Consider the following 22,434-nt stretch of genomic DNA (forward strand, 5'->3'; position numbering starts at 1 on the left):
TTTCTGACTTACTTCACTCTGTATGACAGACTCTAGGTCCATCCACCTCACTACAAATAACTCAATTTCGTTTCTTTTTATGGCTGAGCAATATCCCACTGTATATATGTACCACATCTTCTTTATCCATTCATCTGTTGATGGACACTCAGGTTGCTTCCATGTCCTGGCTATTGTAAATAGTGCTGCAATGAACATTGTGGTACATGTCTCTTTTTGAATTACGGTTTTCTCAGGGTATATGCCCAGTAGCAGGATTGCTGGGTTATATGGTAGTTCTATTTTCAGTTTTTTAAGGAAGCTCCGTACTGTTTTCCATAGTGGCTGTATCAATTTACATTCCCACCAACACTGCAAGAGGGTTCCCTTTTCTCCACACCCTCTCCAGCATTTATTGTTTATAGATTTTTTGATAACGGACATTCTGACCAGCATGAGGTGATACCTCATTGTAGTTTTGATTTGCATCTCTCTAATAATTAGCAATGTTTAGCATCTTTTCGTGTGCCTCTTGGTCATCTGTATGTCTTCCTTGGTGAAATGTCTATTTAGGTTTTCCGCCTGGCAACGTCGGGCCCCTATGTTAGCATGTCTTAAATTACAGTTACAGTGTCAGAATTGAAACTGAGAACTAAAGTTTGGACTCAGGAAGAAAAACAAAGTAAATTAGACATTTAGAAACTTCAAATTACTATCTGACAAAGAATTCTGCACTACTATATTAATTTTTTAAAAATTAATATAGTTGTATATTGTTCAAGATTACATTTAAAAAGTATTTCCTTCCCAGTGATAATTAAAACGGGCTGAGGTATTTGATCAACCATCACCAAATTTAACAACTATTAATTAAAAGCTAACAGCACTTCTTTGATATTGTTAGATTAAAATTGCCTTACTCCTTCTCTATCAAGCTTCTGAATTAGCTTAACTGATGTGTATCCTAGGTTGCTAAAAAGCTGTTTTTAAAACTTTTACAATTCAGAGCTACCTGTCTTTGTGAATTATAATTGTTTTAATTGTGTTCAGCTACACTGAAGGGTGTATAAGACTGCATCTGAGACCCATAAGTCCTGATTCTTAAACTTTGTATTCATACTATAGTTCTCAGTGATTTATTTTACGAGTCAATGTTATAGATTTGAATGTGTAAATAAATATATGCTAACAAAATACCATATTTTTTGTTTTACATGTTAGAGTTCTACCTAAGATTTTATTTGTGTAAGAAACTTCTGGGGGGAAGATATTTTGAAAATCCCTAGACAAAGTGATTTTTAAGGTTTTTTTTTTTTCATTGCTAAAGACTCTGTTCCTCTAATTTGAACTTAAACTTCCCAATTTTCCAAAATTTTTGAACCAGAAGACTGAAATATTACCCAAATGAACATACATCCAAAAGGTACTACACAAACACATGCACATTCTTGTCTTTCTGTTCCAGCTTTGCCTTCTCCAACGTGATCTAGTTGTATTTTTTTAGTCACTCTCTAAATCAGACCTGCTGACTTTTCTGATTATTCAGTTTGTAAGTCCGTGTTTCTCTTCCCTCAAACTGCTTGTGCTCTAGTTCTCTGATCATCTATCCTTCCACTGAGGGGTGGATGGAATAATTTATGAATAACAACAACAAAGGAAAGCAGGTCATTTGGGGGTAGTTTGTTAACTCTAATACAAAGCTTTTAGTGGAGTAAAGAGTTAGAATTATTAACTGGGACAATAGTTTAGTCTTTCATGCTGCCCTATGAAAATATCTGTAGGATGAAAGAATCTGGGGAAACCTCATATCACACAATTGAAATGCTCTGGATCTCTGATCAGGGTGTGTGTCCCAGGCTATGTATTAGCTATCTCTTATTGTGTAACCAATTACCCCAAAACGTAACACTTAGAGCCATATGCACACGTGACCTCACAGTTTCTGTGGGTCAGAACCTGGCGCAGTTTCCTGGGCGCGTCTGAGTCAAGGTCTCCCGTGAGGTTACTGTCATGCTGTTGTCCAGGGCTGTGGTCTCATCTGAAGGCTCTTCTGGGGATGAGGCTCTGCCTCCGAGTTTCCAGGTTGACCCACGTGGTTGTTGGCAGGATTCAGTCACACAAGAGCCCAAGTTCCTTACTGGCTATTGGCTGGAGGCCTCCTTCCATTCCTTCCCACATGGACCTCTCCTCGGTCAGCTCATAACATGGCAGCTGACTCCCCTCAGCACGAACAGGAGAAGGACCTCACGTGAGCCGGTGCCCAAGTCAGAGGCTGCAGGGTTTTTGTAACCTAATCTTGAACTTGACATCCAATCGGTTTTTCCATAATTTCTTTATTAGGAGCAAGAGACTAGGTCCAGTGCCCACTCAAGGGGAGGGAATTACACAAGGGCTTTAACACCAGGAAGTACAGATCACAGAAGTCCGTCAGAGACTGCCCACCACAGGGTGCGATGCAGAATCCGTAGTCCCCACTCTTCAGCAAGCCCAGCTCCTAAGTGCGGACGGCAGCCTGAGTGAGCCCACATCACACCGTAGGTCGTCCGTGTGGCTGACATCACTCTCTTCAGTCATGGAAAGGAAACAAAGGCTTCCCTGTCTGTATCATGCCAGCATTTTGTAGCCATCTGAGTCAGAACAGAGGGAAGGTGGTGGACGGCCTCTCCCCTCATCACAGACACTGAGAGCCTTTCAGTGGGGACCCCCGCAGAGCTGGAGATGGCAAGCCCAACTCTGCCCCTTGGAAACGGCAGGACACCCCACACCAGAGGGCCTCTCCTGCTCTGTAATCAGACCTTGTCCCTACCTGTCAGACTGTTCCCATGCCTCACTGCATACAAAGTGACTTTTTAAGGTTAAAATAATTCTTGCCACTAATCGGGGTTGACATACAGCAGGTCTGCTGCAGCCAAGCCTTCGCTGCTCTGACTGGCAGTTTCCGGGGCTTGCTAATTGGTGTGTGCCCAGGTTTCAGGACTGTGCTTGCTTCAGCAGCTACAGAAAGCAGCAGCTGACGTGCCAAGATCTCTGTGTGGCCCAGCCCCTGCTCACCCATCAGCAGTAGCTGCACTGAGAGCCACCTGGGTGAAGCTTGGTTACCTGTCAGCTGCCACTGCTAATAAAAATAGCATCTGCATGATGCGATTAAATAAAGCGCTGGATATATGTGTGGAAAACGTGGATCTACATGGAAAAACCTGTATGATGAGTTCATTTATATCCTAGAATGCAGAGTAGACAAGAGGAGGTGATAGTGTCAATTTGGGGATGAAGTGGAGTATCACTCCCGGGAACACCCATGGAAGGTGACATCAAAATGGGCAAGGAAATCTCTGGCTTTCATCAGTTCGCAGTAAACCTCAAAGCATATATGGTTCCAGACAGTCCAAGTGCAGATCGGTTTTTGCTCAAAGTTATGTTAGAATTGCAGCCTTGAGGACTTCCCTGGCATCCCAGTGGTGAAGACTCCACGCTTCCACTGCAGGGAGCACGGGTTCAATCCCTGGTCGGGAACTAAGATCCCTCATGCTGCGAGGCACGGCCAAAAAAAAAAAAAAAAAAATTGCAGTGTTTACCAGCCTGTCTAAACCTGACTGCTGGGGTGTTGGGATTCTGCAGGAGTGCTGGCAATTGCAGTGGCCAGAGCAACTGGATTCCCTGAGGTTTCAGCTGCTCCACCTGCCAGTGCAGAGTGCAGGGTGAGGGTGAGGGGGGCAGGCGTTAGGCCAGCAGCTATTTTAAGGCTTGTACATTAACTAAAGAGGCGAATGTGTTTTCAGTCCAAATTTATAAATGTTTATTACCTGAAACCCAAGAGGGATGATGAGAGCCAGTTGGCGCTTCCTTCTCTCCCCAGCAGATCCTCATCAGATTCTCAAGGTGAAGCATCAGAGGTATTAGAATTCTTCTCCAAGCAGCTCTTCAAACATGCATTATTTTTGACTTTTAAACTTTGCCAGTGCTTTGGATACACCCAGCCCTGCTACTCCCATGCCGTAAACTCAGGGGATGTATCTTCCGCTTTGAATGAAGCCTGGCTGACACAAGCTCAAGGAAGAAACTTAAAGGTAAACTAAGGAGAGAATTAAAATTGGAAAAACTGATTGGATGTCAAGTTCAAGATTAGGTTACAAAAAGTCTGCAGCCTCTGACTTGGGCACTAGCTCACGTGAGGTCCTTCTCCTGTTCATGCTGAGGGGAGTCAGCTGCCGTGTTATGAGCTGACCGAGGAGAAGTTCATGTGGGAAGGAATGGAAGGAGGCCTCCAGCCAATAGCCAGTAAGGAACTTGGGCTCTCAACCCAACAGCCTGTGTGACTGAATCCTGCCAACAACCACGTGGGTCAACCTGGAAACTCAGAGGCAGAGCCTCGTCCCCAGAAGAGCCTTCAGATGAGACCACAGCCCTGGACAACAGCATGACAGTAACCTCACGGGAGACCTTGACTCAGACGCGCCCAGGAAACTGCGCCAGGTTCTGACCCACAGAAACTGTGAGATCACGTGTGCATATGGCTCTAAGTGTTACGTTTTGGGGTAATTGGTTACACAATAAGAGATAGCTAATACATAGCCTGGGACACAACACCCTGATCAGAGATCCAGAGCATTTCAATTGTGTGATATGAGGTTTCCCCAGATTCTTTCATCCTACAGATATTTTCATAGGGCAGCATGAAAGACTAAACTATTGTCCCAGTTAATAATTCTAACTCTTTACTCCACTAAAAGCTTTGTATTAGAGTTAACAAACTACCCCCAAATGACCTGCTTTCCTTTGTTGTTGTTATTCATAAATTATTCCATCCACCCCTCAACGGAAGGATAGATGATCAGAGAACTAGAGCACAAGCAGCTTGAGGGAGGAGAGACACGAACTTACAAACTGAATAATCAGAAAAGTCAGCAGGTCTGATTTAGAGAGTGACTAAAAAAATGCAACTAGATCACATTGGAGAAGGCAAAGCTGGAACAGAAGGAGCCAGATGGTCCGGGAGGCCGACAAAGAGTGTGGACAGGCTAATGGCATCTGGGTTGCTTCCTTTATGCCCCAACTGATTCCTGGGTGTCTCCATTTCCTATCTTCAGATTGAGAAATATTAGTAATAAATAAATAGTAAAAGCACAGAAGTTTTTCATTTAGTACAACTATACTCCTCTTAGAGTGAATGTGAGGTGCCAAACTTCAGATTTTCAGGATTGACAAAATAAGGAATTAATTTTTTTTAAACTGACGCCGCCGACTTGAATAATTTTTAGGGTGTCATCTATGACGTGCCTACATGTGTTGTACTCTTCCCCGTCAAATGTCTTCCACTCTATTTCTGAAGATTTTTCTTTCCATGGAAACATAGCTCTGGCTTTTTTTTTTTTTTTTTTTTTTGCGGTACGCGGGCCTCTCACTGTTGTGGCCTCTCCCGTTGCGGAGCACAGGCTCCGGATGCGCAGGCTCAGCGGCCTTGGTTTACGGGGCCAGCCGCTCCGCGGCATGTGGGATCTTCCCGGACTGGGGCACGAACCCGTGTCCCCTGCATCGGCAGGCAGACTCTCAACCACTGCGCCACCAGGGAAGCCCAGCTCTGGCTTTTTGACAGAGATCAATGGATGAATAGTTGACGGTTAATGAACACTGCTGTACAAGCTACTGAGGGTCAATTATCTGTTCCCTGGTGTAAAAGGAGGCACAGATAAACACATGCACACAACCATTTATCACACATTGCTGTTGTGAAGCGCCAACCAGGGCTCCTCCCACGCTCCCCCTATTTTCTTGTGCTCCCCACTCTGTGATGTAGGGCTCCCCTCATCCATGGCCTCTGGGGAGGATCAGAGGACAGAACTCAGGGCAAAGTGTCCAAATCTGAGGCCACTCTGGACAAACCCAATAGATTTGGACATCTATCTGGAGGCTTTGGTTCCCAGCCAAGGAGTGGGGGAAGAAAAGAGTGAGACAGAGACTCCTGTTCTCCTGAGCTTGGCCCGGGGAGGAGAAAAAGAGCCTACAGAAGTTCAAGGATTCAGAGATTAAAGAGGTCGTGAGCCCGTTTTCTTGGGAAAAGCCCCAGGAGGCGCCAAGACCCTCCATCTGGGGCCAATCGAATGGAGCTTCAGATGCTTCTAGATTCTCCCTGGAACCCAGAGCTGGGAAGGACCCACAGATTAGCTCCCTCAACAGAGGGTGGCACGGGTACCACAAACAGATGGCCAGACCCAGGAGGCCCGAGGGGAAGACATTAAAGATATTCATAGCAGTCATTAGTAACAGCCAAAAGTTAGAATCAAGATGCCCCAAAAATATGAGATGGTTATTGTGTAACCACCCACTGGAATAGTACAGTCCTTTAATATACTACTATGAAAGCTGCAGTCAATGACACAAAGATTGATATGTTTTTTTAAACAGGAAAAGGAAGATTCAGAACTTATACACATTAATTTTGCTGTTTCGCTTTCTAAGCCTACATCGTCAGACTCTGTATCTTCAGCCCGGATCTGTCGTTTCAGCAGAATCCTGAATTTCAGATGGATATTTCTACCGGCATACGCCTTGTCCTTCTCCAGTAAATCTTCCGCACTTCTGCCAAATTAATTCATCCACTGTTTACTCAACAAATATTTGTTGAGGGCTAGTCTCTGGCCAGGAAGAATTGCAGAAGCAAGGATGCTCCAGTCAACCCAACAAAGGGCTCTGATCGCCCAGAGCTTGCGTTCTGGCCGGGGAGACACACAGTAAATGTAGGTCAATAAACTACTCCGTATGTTAGAAGGTGGTTAGTGCTGGGGAGAGACTGGAGCGTTGAGTGCGGGTGGTTGTGAGGCAGGAAGGGGTGCAGAATTGAACTGAGCACTCAGCACAGGAGCCCAGTCGGAAGGGATATGCAGGAAAGGACGGGAGTTAGCCAGTGGGTATGTAGGGCAGCAGCACGTCACGCAGAGGGAGGAGTGCAGCCAGAGCTCCGAGGTGGGAGGCTCTCAGCGGCAGGGGGTGAGGGGGGCGGGTCGGGGGGTGAGGGGAGAGGGTCAGGGGGTGAGAGGGGAGAGGGTCAGGGGGTGAGGGGAGAGGGTCAGGGGGTGATGGGGGCGGATCAGGGGGTGAGGGGAGAGGGTCAGGGGGTGAGGGGAGAGGGTCAGGGGTGAGAGGGGAGAGGGTCAGGAGGTGAGGGGAGAGGGTCAGGGGGTGATGGGGGCTGATCAGGGGGTGAGGGGAGAGGGTCAGGGGTGAGGGGGGCAGGTCAGTGGGTGAGGGGAGCAGGTCGGGGGTGAGGGGAGTGTAGTGAGAGATGGAGCCCCTGTGAGGATTGTAGCTCCGACCCGAGGGAGATGGGCCGGCACTGCAGGGCTGGGCAGGGAAGGGTAGCTCTGATGGTTGTGGAAGAAGAGTTCCTCCCCTGGGCTGAGGAGGGAATGAGGGGGCGACAGGGACACTTCCAGGCTTGGGGGAAAGATGAGAGGGTGAGAGTTGATCAGATTCCAAATATCTTTTGGAGCTAGAGCTACAGAATTTCCTGGTGAGACACGCGAGTGGAAGAGAAAACCAGGGATGATTCCAAGCCTTTTGGCTGCAGAAACCAGGGGGATGTCATTGCCGCCTAGCGCGGTGGACACGGGGGTTTGTGAGGGCTGCCAGGCCTCCAGGTGCTGGTGTTGAGTAGCCGGGGATGGAGGGGTCTGCAGCATGAAGATACATCAGACTGCGCTTCAGGTACAGTATTTCGGACATTTACCTGCTGAGGGCTTGGGTGGAGTTCCCATTGCCTGGTTAGCAGGGTGTTATGTTACCCACTTCCACTGCAGAGTCTATCCGTAGCGTAGGGCTAATCATTTTCTCTCAGTCCTCAAAGGCCCTGTAAAGTCTGCAGGCCTTGGGCACTGGGTCTGTGACCCTGATGCATTAAATGGGCTGGCAGAGTGGACAGTGCCCCTTGGCCATGAGCTCTGAGCTAACTTCCTGGCCCAGTTTCTGCCATCAGACCCTCTGCAGCTCATCAACACCCATCTCCCTGTGTCCCCTCTATGTCCCCTCTACATAGCCTCACACCTTATACCTTTTTTTTAAAGTTTATTTTCTTTTTTTTTTAATGTATTTATTTTATTTTTGGCTGCATTGGGTCTCTGTTGCTGCACGTGGGCTTTCTCTAGCTGCGGCAAGCTGGGGCTACTCTTCGTTGCAGTGCGCGGTCTTCTCATTACGGTGGTTGCTCTTGTTGCAGAGCACAGGCTCTAGGGCGTGTGGGCTTCAGTAGTTGTGGCACGCGGGCTCAGTAGTTGTGGCTCATGGGCTTAGATGCTCTGCGGCATGTGGGATCTTCCCAGACCAGGGCTCGAACCCGTGTCCCCTGCATTAGCAGGCGGATTTGTAACTACTGTGCCACTAGGGAAGTCCCCACACCTTGTACCTTTGATCACGCTGCCCCTAATGCAGAGTCCCTCCTCCCTCTTCTCATGACATGTTTGTTGATTGAAGTACTTAAGTCCTAAGAAGACAAATATCCCCAAATGATAGGAGCTTCTGATCATTTTCTCTGCATTTTTGAGAATTCTGTAGTTGTACTGTTGGAAAAACTCAAAAATTTTGAAAGTCCATTATTTTTTTTTTCAAAATGAACTGTGGGAACATTGACTATAAAAGTATCACATGGATGTTGGCTTTTCCGTTTACATGCAACTGCTAGTGATGCTTTGTCATAAAAGTCCAGCTGTGACTATCTTCCTACCTTTACTTACATGCTTGTGATTTAATTTCTTATGACTTTTGAAATGAGCCAGTTCACAAATGAATCCAAAATGACAGCCGTGCATTTTCTGCCAGGCAAGAACTCCATCTGAGACAGGAGACTAGGCTCCCAGCCAAGCTCCGGAGGGCACGGGCGCGCAGGGTTCTGGGCACGTGGTGAAAAGAGCAGCTCTGAGTTCAGGTGGCTGGCAGGGCAGGGTCTGAGGCAAGGTGAGCGTGAGAAAGAAATAGACAGAACTTCGAGGAGTCCAGCGTGAGGCAGAGAGGGCAGGCATCCCGGCTCAAATCAGACATACCTCTCAACGTCTCTGTTTATTTATAACCAAGGACAATAAAACTGTGTCGTAAGTTTCAGTGTGTGTGTAAGGACTGTGAAAGTTTGGGACACACACGTGCCTGCAGGGCTGTGAGCTCAGTAGATGTTAATTTCCCTTCATTTTGCTGGGATATTATAACATTCAAAGTGTTATTGATCTAATAAATCCACACGCTGAGATGGCTGCTAAAGATTTTGCGGATATCTGAGATACCTTAACACTTACCCTGGTTCTCAAATAATCAGGCTGCATACTTATATAACAATAGCTGAGGGTGACAGTTTTAAAGCACCAACCACGGCTGCAGGCACTCGCCCTGTATTTACAAAGCAGCCTATCAGGGGAGATACAAGCCTCAGGAGCGGGAAGCCACGTCCCCCCAGGTCTGGTCAGTAACAGAAGAGGCAGGTTCTGACAGCCACCAGGTTCTAACCTCCCCCCAAGCCCCCACCCCAGCCTCCCCGGCTCTGCAGGTTTAACTGGTCCGTGCAGGGTGTGAACATCCCTATCAAGGGCTCCTGCATCCTAAACGCACAGGCAGCTCCTGCTGAGTCAGTCTTGTTGATCAGGTTCAGAGACCCTAATTCACTGTGACTCCAGCACGGCTATTTTCACCTTTCCTGTGTGGTTACGAGGCTACGATGACATTGGCAAACATGTGATGTGGAATGAAACAAAGCATTCCTGGAAGCTGGATTTGCAGCAGGGCTGTCACTGTCTGCCAGCTTCCTCTCATCTCACCCCAGGAAGCCCCCCGCCCAAGGGAGGGAGGCCTCTAGAAACACCCTCCTACAAATTTCCACCCTGACACTCTCTGCCAACCATCTCTCCAGTTCACGTCCCGCCCCTGCCACTCACTCACCGAGTCCTTCCACGGGACGGGGGGATGTCAGGATGTCACAGTGGGTCACTTCACGTGGGAGGTTGTTCCATCTCTGTGCCATCCTGTAAGGACCACTGTCAGATTTTTAGGGCTTTGCAATGTCAAGTCCCTGTATTCATCTATTTTACTTCTGTTGACCACTGACTGAAAATTGCCTTTGAATCTTGTTCAAACATTTGAAACGTGCATCTCATTGTTCCTGGTCCCCAAGAGACCCTCAGGAAACTGGGCAAATCCGATGACTGGATGGTAAATTCCTGAGCATCTGTCCTCTCCTTTGCTAGGAATCCACCTCAAGCTCCATGCATAGAGAGAACCAAAATCTTTGTCCAAAAATTCCACTGTGTGTGAGCACAGGAAAAGGTGGTGGGCAGGGGTTGGGGGTTGGGGGAGGTGTTTGTTGATGATGAAATAGACATTCCTCAGAAACAGGAGGTACTGTCTATTCAATACATGCCGGACACCTGAGGTCCCTCGCTGCAGGAAGTGACAGCTGGGCTGTGGAAGGAGGAGGAGGGTAATTGGCTAAATTAAAATTTAGGTCAGAGTTAACACCATGTGTGAACCTCACAGCGTGATCTTAAGTCAGCTAAAGCTCTTTGGGATCACAATACTGTCTGCACTGCATTTCAATTTCACTACCCATCCCCATTCCTAGCCGCTTCCCCGGCCCGCCGACTCTCTTACCTGGATGACGCGGAAGGACCAACCTTCCATAGCTCCCCCGATGGGGCCTCATCACTCAGCGCTCCCACACGTGAGGAATAGGGGAATCCCGTGGGGGGTGGGGTGCTTCATAAAGCACAGACTGTCCAGCCCACCCTCAGAGCACTGGAGTCAAAACTCGAGGGTGGGCCTAGGGATCAACATCTCTAACATTTCCAGGTGATGCTGATGTGATGCTGCAGGTCCACGGACCACACTTTGAGAACCGCTGGTGTACGTAACATGGACTATGAATCTTTCCTAATTTCTATACGTCCAGTGGAGCTGGATTAAGGATGGGAAAGGCATTGGTCTGGGATTAAACAGAGTCCCAGCACTGCCAATTACCAGCTGCGTGAACCTGGAGAAATCCCTTAACCTCCAGGAGGTCCAGCGTCCTTACCTGCAGGACGTGGACAGTAAAGCTCCCTGCAGGGTGGCTGTGAGGACTCACAGGCTGCAGGGGCCCGCAGACATCAGCTCAGCGGCTCACTCCACCCCAGACCTTTGTCTTCAAGTAAGCCTTGACTGCAGGTAACAGAGCCTTCCAAAATGCTCACTCCTAAGCCTTAACCCATACCCAACAAACACGAATCTGTTTCTGGGACATTTTGGCTTCTTATTTGAATTAATATTGCCTTTTTGCTTTGGTTCCTATTTCACCTGACTACATGGGCAGCTACAGCTCTGTACTGATTTTGTCCTGAGAGAGAGAGAGAGACTATCTATCCCAACTGACTGGTACGTGTCCCGGGATCACAGCATAGACACATGGAGAATTTTGCATCCGAATGTCACCTGTTAAAAGTTTGGCCTGCAGTTCTTAGTAGCTCATGGCTGGCAAGCGTAACCACATCTCTACAGTGTGTCCAGTTGACTCTGGTATTTGCTGGTGTTGCACAAAGCTACATGTGAGCTTGGTGAGCAGACCTTGGATGAAGTCCGCCCCAGACAATTCCCTCCTATGATAATTCCCAAGAGAGAATGGGGACCAGGCCAGTGATGATTCAACTACACTGACCAAGAACAGAGGCTCAGGAAGGTGACTAAGCCCCTCCCAGTAGTCCTGTGACCTCAGTCACTCTGTGTCCCATTTGGTTAAACACTAATCACCCAGGGCTTCCCTGGTGGCACAGTGGTTGAGAGTCCGCCTGCCGATGCAGGGGACGCAGGTTCGTGCCCCGGTCTGGGAGGATCCCAAATGCCACGGAGCGGCTGGGCTCGTGAGCCGTGGCCGCTGAGCCTGAGCGTCCGGAGCCTGTGCTCCACAATGGGAGAGGCCACAAGAGTGAGAGGCCTGCGTACAGAAAAAAAAAAAAAAAAAAAACACTAATCACCCAAATGAGATTTTTTAAAAATATTATTCAAATTCTTACCTATCTTCCCTGAAAACTCAGGTGACATGTTCATAGCAACATTATTCACAAAAGCCACTGTCCCACAACAGGTGAATGGATAAACAAAATGTTATTTGCCTTAAAAAGGAAGGACATTCTGTCACACACTACAACACGGATGAACCTGTGCTCAGTGACGTTACAACACGGATGAACCTGTGCTCAGTGACTGAAGCCAGTCACAAAAGGACAAATACTACATAATTCTCCTTATACTAGGTACTTAGAGAAGTCCAATTCATAGAGACAGAAAGTAGATGGTGGGGGCCAGGGGCTGGGGAGGAGGTGGGGAGTTAGTGTTTAATGGACAGAGTTTCAGGTTGGGAAAATGAGACAGTTCTGGGGATGGCTGCACAGCAGCAACGTGAATGTGCTGGGACTTCCCTGGCAGTCCAGTGGTTAAGACTCCGTACTCCCAATTCAGGGGCCGCAGGTTCGATCCCTGGTCAGGGAACTAAGATCCCACGTGCTGTGCGGTGCAGCAAAAAAAAAAAAAAAAAGAAGTGAATGTGCTTATTGACACTAAACCGTACACTCAAAAATGGTTAAAAGGGTAAATTTCACATTATGCACATTTTACCACAATAAAAAAAAAATTAAACAACAGCAACAAAACTCCATGAGTTCAGCTCAGGGCCAGGGCTGTCACTAGATAAATTTGGAGAATGCATAAAATCTGGGTCCTCTGGCTTCTAAATTACTTCTCCAACATGAGGGTTAATCCATCGTGGTGTCTGGAGGCTCCCTAGACCCACTTTAAATCCATCCCACCAGCAAATAGCAGAAGGAAATAACTGACATGAGGAAACAGTAAGGTTCTGATGAAACCAATAGGCTTATAACAAAGCCTTATGTCACATAAGAACCCAGCATTTCCTCCAGTTCACTGAAACAGAAGAAAACCATTGCGAGGCAGTGGGGATTAAATCATTTATTTCCCCCGGCTACACTTTTCTCACATCCACCAGCCGATTCTATTCCCTGTAATTGAATCTCTGGGGGAGCCTCTGGACATTCTAGAAAATGACTTTTACTGACAAATTCATTTTGCAAAAGCAGTGGAAGAAGGGTCCACCCCCAGCTCTGCCCTGTGCTCCTTTGAAAGGCAGAAGGAGCTTTAGGGCAGAGGGACAGGGGAACCTCAGAACCCCTCCCGTATCTCTCAGCCACACTTCCCCTTCGGCACAGCCCTGTCGGCGAGGCTCTCCCTCTCTCCTGAGTGCTATTTCTAACATACAAATCTAGGCACACATGAAAGCACATGGAGACGCCTAACTCCATAGCTCATTCAAGGATGGCCTTAAGCCCTTAGAGAATTGCAGAGGTGGGACAAGCCACAGGAGGGGGAACCGTTATGAGTATGTAGGTGCCCGGTGCTGTTCCCGGGTTTTTCTCTTGTGTTCCTCACAACATCCTGTATTGCTGTTACCCTTATTTTACAGCTGAGTAAATGAAGGCTCAGAAAAGTTTTCAAAATCTAAATCAGATCCCACAGGTAGTAAGTAGACAAAGTAATATTTGCAATCAGATCGTTTGCATTTTTATTCCCACTAATGAAAAAACAAACAAACCACTGATTTTCTGTTTCCCTTTATAATCTCTGATATAAATATTCCTTTAAAATCAGGAAGAATCAAGAATGTTTACTAACACTTTTTCTAAGTTCCAGTCAGTGCAATAAGAAAAATAACAAGAATAAGGATTTGAAACTACCATACTTGAGGTCTTTTAGTGTTTTCCTACAAGAGAAACGTCTAAAGGTCAATTGCCTTGTTTATTCAGTTTAAAGGCACTTAAGACCTAGTGACTGTTGAGAGGAAAAAGATTCTAGCTCTCAGGGAGCTTGTGCTCAAACATCATTGCAAAGGAAATCCACTGAATCAGAAAACTACTTGTAGAATACAGAACTAATAAAAACTAAATGTCAAACGGATACAGGCTATCATAACATTCATTGGATCAGCCATCTATTTTGTCAAATACTATCACAGATTGACTCTTCACATTGGCCTCAGAAGTTAGGCGTTTTTACCACATTTTATATACTAGAAAACTAAGACTTGACAAAGTCACACCTAGCAGACCTCAAAGAAATTTCAGTTCTCAGGGCCCCTTGACATAGGTGTCCTGAGGTGGGTGATGTGTGGGCTCATCACCCACAGGGTCCCCAGTGCAGGTGACTGGAAGCTCCGGCCGCCTCCCAGTGTGGCCTGGCCTTTCCTCCACGCTGCTACACAGGCTGGCTTCCTCCAGCCCCTATGCCTCTGCGGGTGACCCTTATCTGGGCCCTCCTTTTTTCCATCCAGTTTATTGAGGCAAACTCAAGGCCTTAATCTTCCTGGGCCTTCCCTTTTGAGTCTCAAGAATCTTTTCTCAAACAAAAGCCAATACTTGCAAATCAAAAGCGTGGGCTTTCAAAACCATTGCTTCTGATGGCAGCTTCCAGAACCTATTTTAGAGATCAAGAAATCACATTGGCTGTTTCTCTTTCCATTTCTGCTACAGCCATCTTAAATTCTAATTTTCCTCTTGGCAATTTGAATACCTCCAAATGACACTTGGAGAAATGTGCATATAAAGAACTTTAAGAAAGAAAAACCCAAATATTAATATTCTGAAGTATTATCTTCCTACACACATAGCAAGATATTTTTTTCTCCCCCGAATGAATCATGTTAAAGTTTATCTTCTCCTGCCTACACGGTTCTAGCACCGGGCTGCCTGAGGGGCATGAACCAGACCCAGCTTCTCTACCTGTCTTTCTGGAACTTACGTTCCAGTGGGACCCACAGACCAAAAGCCAATTAATGAAATAATTATTTAATGAGAATTATGAAACATGCTTCAAAGAAGACTTATGGAATGCAGCAAGTGTGTGACATTGTGGGGAGGAGAGGCTTTCCCAGATTTTCTGGATTTTTTTTCTGGGGGTGGAACCCAGATCTCAGAGAAGAATCGGAGTTAGGATGGAGAGAAGGGCAAGGAAAGAATTTCTGGTCAACGAATACTTTCTGTCGCATGATTTTAAGTGACTGAATAGTATTTCTCTAGAATTTATTGAACCAATTTCTTATTGTTGCATATTTAAATCATGTCTTTTCCCCCTCCTACTATCAACACTGTTCCAAGGTAGGCGAATCCCTGAGTACAAATATATTTATTTTCTCAGGATAAATTTCTAGAAGAGGAACTCTTCTGTCAGAGGGGATACAAAGGTTCGGATGTTTGATACATACTGTTAAAATATGCTCCAGAAAGTGTGTACATTTTACACTCCCATCAACAGGGCATGGGAAATTCATTTTCAGATTCTGATGATAACTATTACTATCTCTAAAAATCTTGCCAATTTTATAATGGACACATAGGATATAATTATTTTATATTTTATATTGTGTGTTTTATTTCTGGTGAATGTTGACATATACTCACATGATTAGCAGTTACTTAAATTTCTTCTTTCATTAATTGAATACTTACATTCTTTGCCCATTTTTATAATATGGTGTTCTTTTCTTGATGAAGTTTGAGGGCCTCTCATGTATTAAGAATATTCATTCTTTTCAGCACATTATAGTTGGCCTTTTACTTTTCTTTCTGGTGTTTTTTTTTTTTACATACACAAGTACATGAATATTTCCATATTAGTAGGTGTGTATACATACACACATTGGTGCAATTGTGTCAGTATATCTGTAATGTAAATTCCTATAATATAAACGCAAATGGAATGACTGGGTTGAAGAGTACGTGCATTTATTTACTTATTTATTCATTACAAATTTATTTATTTATTTATTTTTGGCTGCATTGGGTCTTTGTTGCTGCACGTGGGCTTTCTCTAGTTGTGGCAAGCGGGGGCTACTCTTCGTTGTGGAGCACAGGCTCTAGGTGCATGGGCTTTAGCAGTTGTGGCACATGGGCTCAGCAGTTGTGGCGCACGGGCTTAGTCGCTCCGCGGCATGTGGGATCTTCCCAGACCAGGGCTCGAACCCGTGTCCCCCGCATCGGCTGGCGGACTCTCAACCACTGCGCCACCAGGGAAGCCCAGTAGGTGCATTTAACATGTTGATAGCAAAATAAAATAAACATAAAATAAAACAATGATGGCTGTTCCTAATTACCCAGCTCTTTTGGTGGGCACAGCAAGCCTCTGAGATTGTTATTATGACTGAAGCTCTGCTGGCAACGCGCTCAGAGGCACCAGCTGGGAACTGAAGAGCCCAGGTTGGAGGCCAGGCCTCTGCCTCTCACCCCTGTATGCACTGTCTCTGGTTCATTCTACAAGGGGAAAAAAACGGACTTGATTTTCAAGATCTCAAACGTTTCCTCTACCAGAAATTAGGATCATAGAGACCAAATGAAACAGTTTATTTTAAACATCAAAAGAGAACATGACCTCCGTGAGGAAAGGGGAATCTAAATTGTCTGCCACGTGATAGTCTCAGCGCCGCGGCCTCCTCCAGCATCGAATGCCTGACGTTGCTGAGAACGGACATCTGGTTCTATCCTCACAAGGGACAGCCCTTCATGTCAAATCACAGAAAACACATTCCTACGTCCTCAGTATTATTTTTTTTTTAATATAAATTTATTTATTTATTTTTGGCTGCACTGGGTCTTTGTTGCTGTGCGCTGACTTTCTCCAGCTGCAGTGAGCGGGGGCTACTCTTCATTGCAGTGTGCGAGCTTCTCATTGCAGTGGCTTCTCTTGTTGCGGAGCACAGGCTCTAGGCGCGCGGGCTTCAGTAGTTGTGGCTCGCGGGCTCTAGAGTGCAGGCTCAGTAGTTGTGGCACACGGGCTTAGTTGCTCTGCGGCATGTGGGATCTTCCCAGACCAGGGCTCGAACCCTTGTCCCCTGCATAGGCAGGCAGATTCTTAACCACTGAGCCACCAGGGAAGCCCCTCAGTATTATTTTTTAATGTCTCTGAGTATTCTAGAACTGGTGAGAAATCTAAGAAAAAATTTGCAGACATTGAAAATAATAGATTTTTCTATTTTATTCTGCACAGTAAAGAAAAGTTTAGATGAAAGCAATTGAACCAAAAAAGTGATTTCAGCTTGTGAGCAACACGAGAATGTACGTAATCCTTTTTATTCTTTTTCCACTGAGAAACAATCCCATTTCAAAATGGGATAATGTAATGAACTTTTCTGTCACAGGAAATAACTTCAGCTACTGCCATGGAAGTAACCGAGTATTTCAGAAAAGGCTCCCAGATGAGCTGAGGGAAGACACCTCTGAACTTGACTCTGAAAGATCCTGTCTTCCAGATCCTTGACTCTGTCATAACTACACAAAATATAAGCTCCTTGTGCCAATTTGAAAACTCCCCTCTTAAGGAATGGAAATGCCTCTTTGGGTGCAAAGTAACCTAATGAGAGATGATAGTTACATAAAAGGAGGAAGAAGGTGACGTGGCCTCAGTGAATCACGGATTTGGAATCCAGAGTCCACTCTGGACAATCCCAGGAGGCAGAAATGGGGTCAACATGCAGCTCCCAGGAAGGAGGCAAGGATGGCCTGGAACCCCGATCTCAGAGATTCTAGGGCACACATCTTTTCATACGTTAACACCTCTGACATTGGCACATGTGGTAGGTCAATGGCATCTTACAATGGACAGCTTGCCTGTTTATTTGTCTCAGATTTTTTGTCTTTAGTGGTATAGAAGGTAATCGTGCGTCTTCCAACCACTGGCACCCTAAATTCGTGGAAGCAGAAATACTGACGTACAGACAAGCAAGGAGTGGGGAACATTTTAAAGGAGCAGGTGGTCATCACTCACACCCGCAGTTATCAGATAAGTGTAATTACAGTATCAGGGGCCGGCACACAAGACTTCAGAGCAAGGCTAAAGGGGACTGAAATATTTGGGGAGGAGAGGAAGGTGAAAAAGGATGATGGGGCTGCTCATTCACTGTTCAACTAAGACCACAGCCTGATCCCAGCCTGGGAAACCGCCACACGACTTCATCTCCCAGAAGCAAATAAGCAGTTTATTTTTTTTATTTATTTTTTTTTTTGCGGTACGCGGGCCTCTCACTGTTGTGGCCTCTCCCATTGCGGAGCACAGGCTCTGGACGCGCAGGCCCAGCGGCCATGGCTCACGGGCCCAGCCGCTCCGTGGCATGTGGGATCCTCCCGGACCAGGGCACGAACCCGTATCCCCTGCATCGGCAGGCGGACTCTCAACCACTGCGCCACCAGGGAAGCCCCGTTTATTTTTTTTTAAGTGCATTTCATGTAGTAGCATTAGAGACTGAAATCCAAGTGCGTCAGGGTTTTTATTGAAAGTATTGGATTGTTTTGAACACAGTGTTTGTAACTATGGATTATGATTTGTAACAATTAATTAATACTCAGATGTAACATCTAAACAAAACACTTCTGTTCTGAAACGTGATTATAGAATTGATTTTCTACAAAACATTTTAAAGCGATGTGGAGTTACACGGCTAGGGAGGTGTAAGGGGAGGAGCCTTAGAATTTGAACTGGAATCAATTCCAGCCTTTTTAATTTGGAAAAGTGCTAACAGGACACCAAGCTGTGACCCCAGAGACCCCAGACCCTGTACTGCCTGAGCCTCGCTCCCTCACTGAGAAGAAAGTTGGGGGAGATATCCGTGAGGTCCTTTCCAAACACACACGGTCATCGTGCGACCAGGCCACCTGCCAGCTGCTGTCACGTGAGGCCTGAGAAGAGGAGTGACACAAGGGGGGATAAATGCATGAGTGTTCGAATGACCAAGCCCTGCTTGGGATGGAGGAGAGAAATGGCTTCATGGAAAAGCCCACGCGAGATGGGCTCCCAAGGAGGCGGGGGGTTCCACGATGATTCTGTGATGAGAAGGGGGCAGGTGGGCCTGTTCCATAGAGAAGGGAAAGCACCTGCTAAGCATAGGGGCAGGAAGAGCCGTGTTCAGGACGGCGGCTCTCGGCCTGCCCGCGTGTCAACATCACCTGGAAAGCTTTAAACAGGCGATGCCTGGGCCCGGTGCTGCCCCACCCAGCCCGATGTTTACGCTGTGATCCGCCTGCATCGGGCTGGGTGGACCGCCCCTGTCCCCCAGGTCAAAGGAGTCAGACTCTCTGAGGGTGGAGCCCAGATACTGATGCTTTAAAAAAAGAAAAAAATTTTTTGAGTAATTCTGATGTGCAGTTGGGTTGAAGTCCTCTGATTTTTGGTACCCCAGGTAGAAGAGTTTCACTGACGTTCAGGGTATGAGCTGGGACGGTCAGAGGGAATGAGAACTAGATTTTTCTCTTTTCTTTGGGATCTTCTCCAGAGGGTTTGTATCGTGACGGTCCTGGCAGGAAACGGAATCCAAGTCAGCCGGGTCAAGAGGCTGTGGGCAGGGGTAGGGGCCTCAAGGAGAGACACGAGGGCACGGCAGCCCATCACTCCTAGGCCTGGGGAAGGAGGAAGCTTCCTGGAGGAGGAGGCTGGCGTCCTGGCGTGGCCCTGAGCAGGGCGGGGGTGGGTGGGGGGAACGCAACCCCTCTCTTCCCGTCTTGCAGTTTCCTGCGGCTTCTCCCCACTGTCCAAACCCAACCAGAAGCCCCTGGGCTGGCCTCCCAAAAGCAGAGACCAACAGGGCTGGGTTGGGGGGAGGAGGTGGCAGATGGAGTATAATCGCACAGCATGAAAGGCATCCGTGGAAGATTTGCCTGAGCTTGGAGTCAGGATTAGAAGTATGCCTTTAAAGGTTTTGGCTCCATGCTATTAAACATTCATGTGAGTGGGAAATATGGACATGTAGTTTGATCAAGGCCAGAAGGAAGCAGGCGATTTCCGGCCTGCACACTGCCCTGCGGGGTCAGAGGGCCTCCTGGGGCCGGAGACGTCGCCAAGAGCAGTGGGTGATCCGCGGCAGCCACCCTGACCTTAGCCTGCCTGCACAGCTTTCTCTTGCTGCAAGACTCCCTTCTGAAGAACAAAGGCCTGTCTGTTATAAAGCCACATTTATGGGATGGCTTCATCCCGTGTCAACACTAAGGAACTATGGAAATGCTGGCGACACATAGGAGCATGTAGATTCTGAGCTCCTGCGTGGGACTCAGGAACGGATACTTCCGTGAAGAGGTGTGAGAGGGAGGGAGGGCTTTCCAGCTGCAGCCGCCCTGGGAAAATCCTGGCCAAGGGAGCCGGCTGCACATTCGCGTGGGAAAAGGACCTCTGAGGCTGTCACTCTCCAGTGGTTCTGAACTGAGCGCTCTCAGCCGGGGCCCAGTCAAGGTACCTCCTTTGCTGTGGGTCAGCGGTGAAGCTGAGTCTGTCTGTAAGTGCAGTTCCCCCGTGGCAGAAGGAAAGGTCCCCTCCCCCTTGCCGTTTCTAAAGCAAGAGGGCAAAGGAGAATGTTCAAGGATGATCACTGTGGTCCAATGTGTGCAGAAACTCGAGCACTCAAACTGACACATACCCACTACTACGTATAAAACAGGTAACTAACAAGGAGCTACCGTCCAGCACAGGGAACTCTGCTCAATACTCTGTAATGACCTCTATGGGAAAAGAAGCTAAAAAAGAGTGGGTATATATGTATGTATAACAGACTCACGTTGCTGTACACCTGAAACTAACACAACACTGTAAATCATCTCTACTCCAATAAACATTAAAAAAAAAAAGGAATATTCTGGCTTGTGAAACGTGAGCTGTCCATCCCCACAGGGACCCCAGCAGGTGCCTGGCAGGGACATGTATGACTGATGTTTTGGAAGTCGTTTCTGCAAAGGGACCAGAATGAAGCTTGAATTGGGTGACCTTCTGTCATGGGCAGAATTGTGTGCTCCCCAAATTCACATGTTGAAGTCCTAACCCCAAGTACCTCAGGATGTAACTGCATTGGGAGAGAAGGTCTTTAAAGAGGGGATCAAGTTAAAATGAAGCCTTTAGGGTGGGTCCTAAGGCAAAATGAGCGGAGTCCTTATAAGAAGAGGAGCTTTGGACACAGACACGCATGCATAGAGGGAGAAGGACACATGAGGACACAGGGAGAAGGTGGCCATCCACAAGCCAAGGAGAGAGGCCTCAGGAGAAACCAACCCTGCTGAACCTTGATCTTGGCCTTCCAGCCTCCAGGTCTGCGAAAGAATAAGTTTCTGTTGTTTAAGCCACTCAGTCCGTGGTAGTGGGTTATGGCAGCCCTACAAGGCTAACACATCCTTAATCTTTATAAGATTCTACTATTTGATTTGAAAATTTAAAAAAAAACATTCACTGGAGTTAGAATAACACTCAGGATAAGAAGCCTTGGCGGTTAGTAAACCAGCAGGAGCCTCAAGCTGCAGTCACACATCACTTCCCTTAAATAATTGAAATGGGAGAGTATCACAGAGGAGAAATCACACACAGGATGTATTCACTCATTAATGAATATCTGTTGAGGGCTCTCTGTGTGCCAAGCGATCAGCTGGCCCGGTTGGCAGGAGGCAAGCAGGGCTTGCCAGCAGTTGGGCAGGTGGAAGGCATCCAGGTAGGTGGACACTGGGTACCTGGGTATTAGAATGTAGGAACAAATGGCTCTTGTATGAAAGAGAGAATTGGCTTTCTCTGCACTCCTACAACTAAGAGCAAGCAGTGGAAGTTTCTGAGAAGTAGACTTTAGTGCATCATTAGAAGACCTAGCAAACTCCCGAAGTTCCATGGAGCTGAGGTGGGTTTCCAGGGGAGGAAAGGGGATAAAAGCATTGGCTTTATAATCACAGGCACGGATGGTCTAGCAGGGCTCAAGAACCACAAGTGAGCTAGACTAGAACATCGTGGGAGCTTCCCAGTCTTGACCTCCCACCAGGTTTCAGGACAGTTAGCTCCACAGTGGGCAAGCCTGTTAGGAAGCCTTTGGAATCATTCAGTTCTGAGAGGCTGTAGATCTTTGTGAGGCCCTGCCAGCGGAGTGAAGAGCTGGACGTGGAGCCTGCTCTGTACGGCCCCCTCTCTGCCTCCAGGTTCCGATGCCCTCTCCCTGCCCGTCTCCCTCTGGGTCTCAGAACAGCCGCAGCTTCTCTGCTCCTGGCCTGAGTTCCTGCACTTAGGTTCCCTGCACTGGACCACACTTTTTTAAGCAAATCTCCTCGAATTATCCTAATCTGAGTGTTCCATCTATTTTCTTTCTTCTTTTCCGACCCACACAAATTGCATAGCTGAATTTGGTCGAGGATAACTTTTCTGTATATCAGTGTATTTCCACATGCACTTCAACGCTGGGGGGGACAGTGTTTTGTGTGTGGCCAACCAGGTCTTCTCTGTTTACCTCTTGGGCTTCTCCCTAAAGTTTTACGCGTATAAAGGATTTCACAACCGAGACACAGTTTGAAAACCTCTGGGGAAAAGAAAACAATGCCTGAATTTAAAGGATGGATGGAGAATCGAAGTTCTTTGTCCAACCCTTGTCACAGACCTCAGGCAACCCAG

The sequence above is a fragment of the Mesoplodon densirostris genome, chromosome 14 (assembly GCF_025265405.1).
Source record: "Mesoplodon densirostris isolate mMesDen1 chromosome 14, mMesDen1 primary haplotype, whole genome shotgun sequence".
NCBI classification, from domain to species: domain Eukaryota; kingdom Metazoa; phylum Chordata; class Mammalia; order Artiodactyla; family Ziphiidae; genus Mesoplodon; species Mesoplodon densirostris.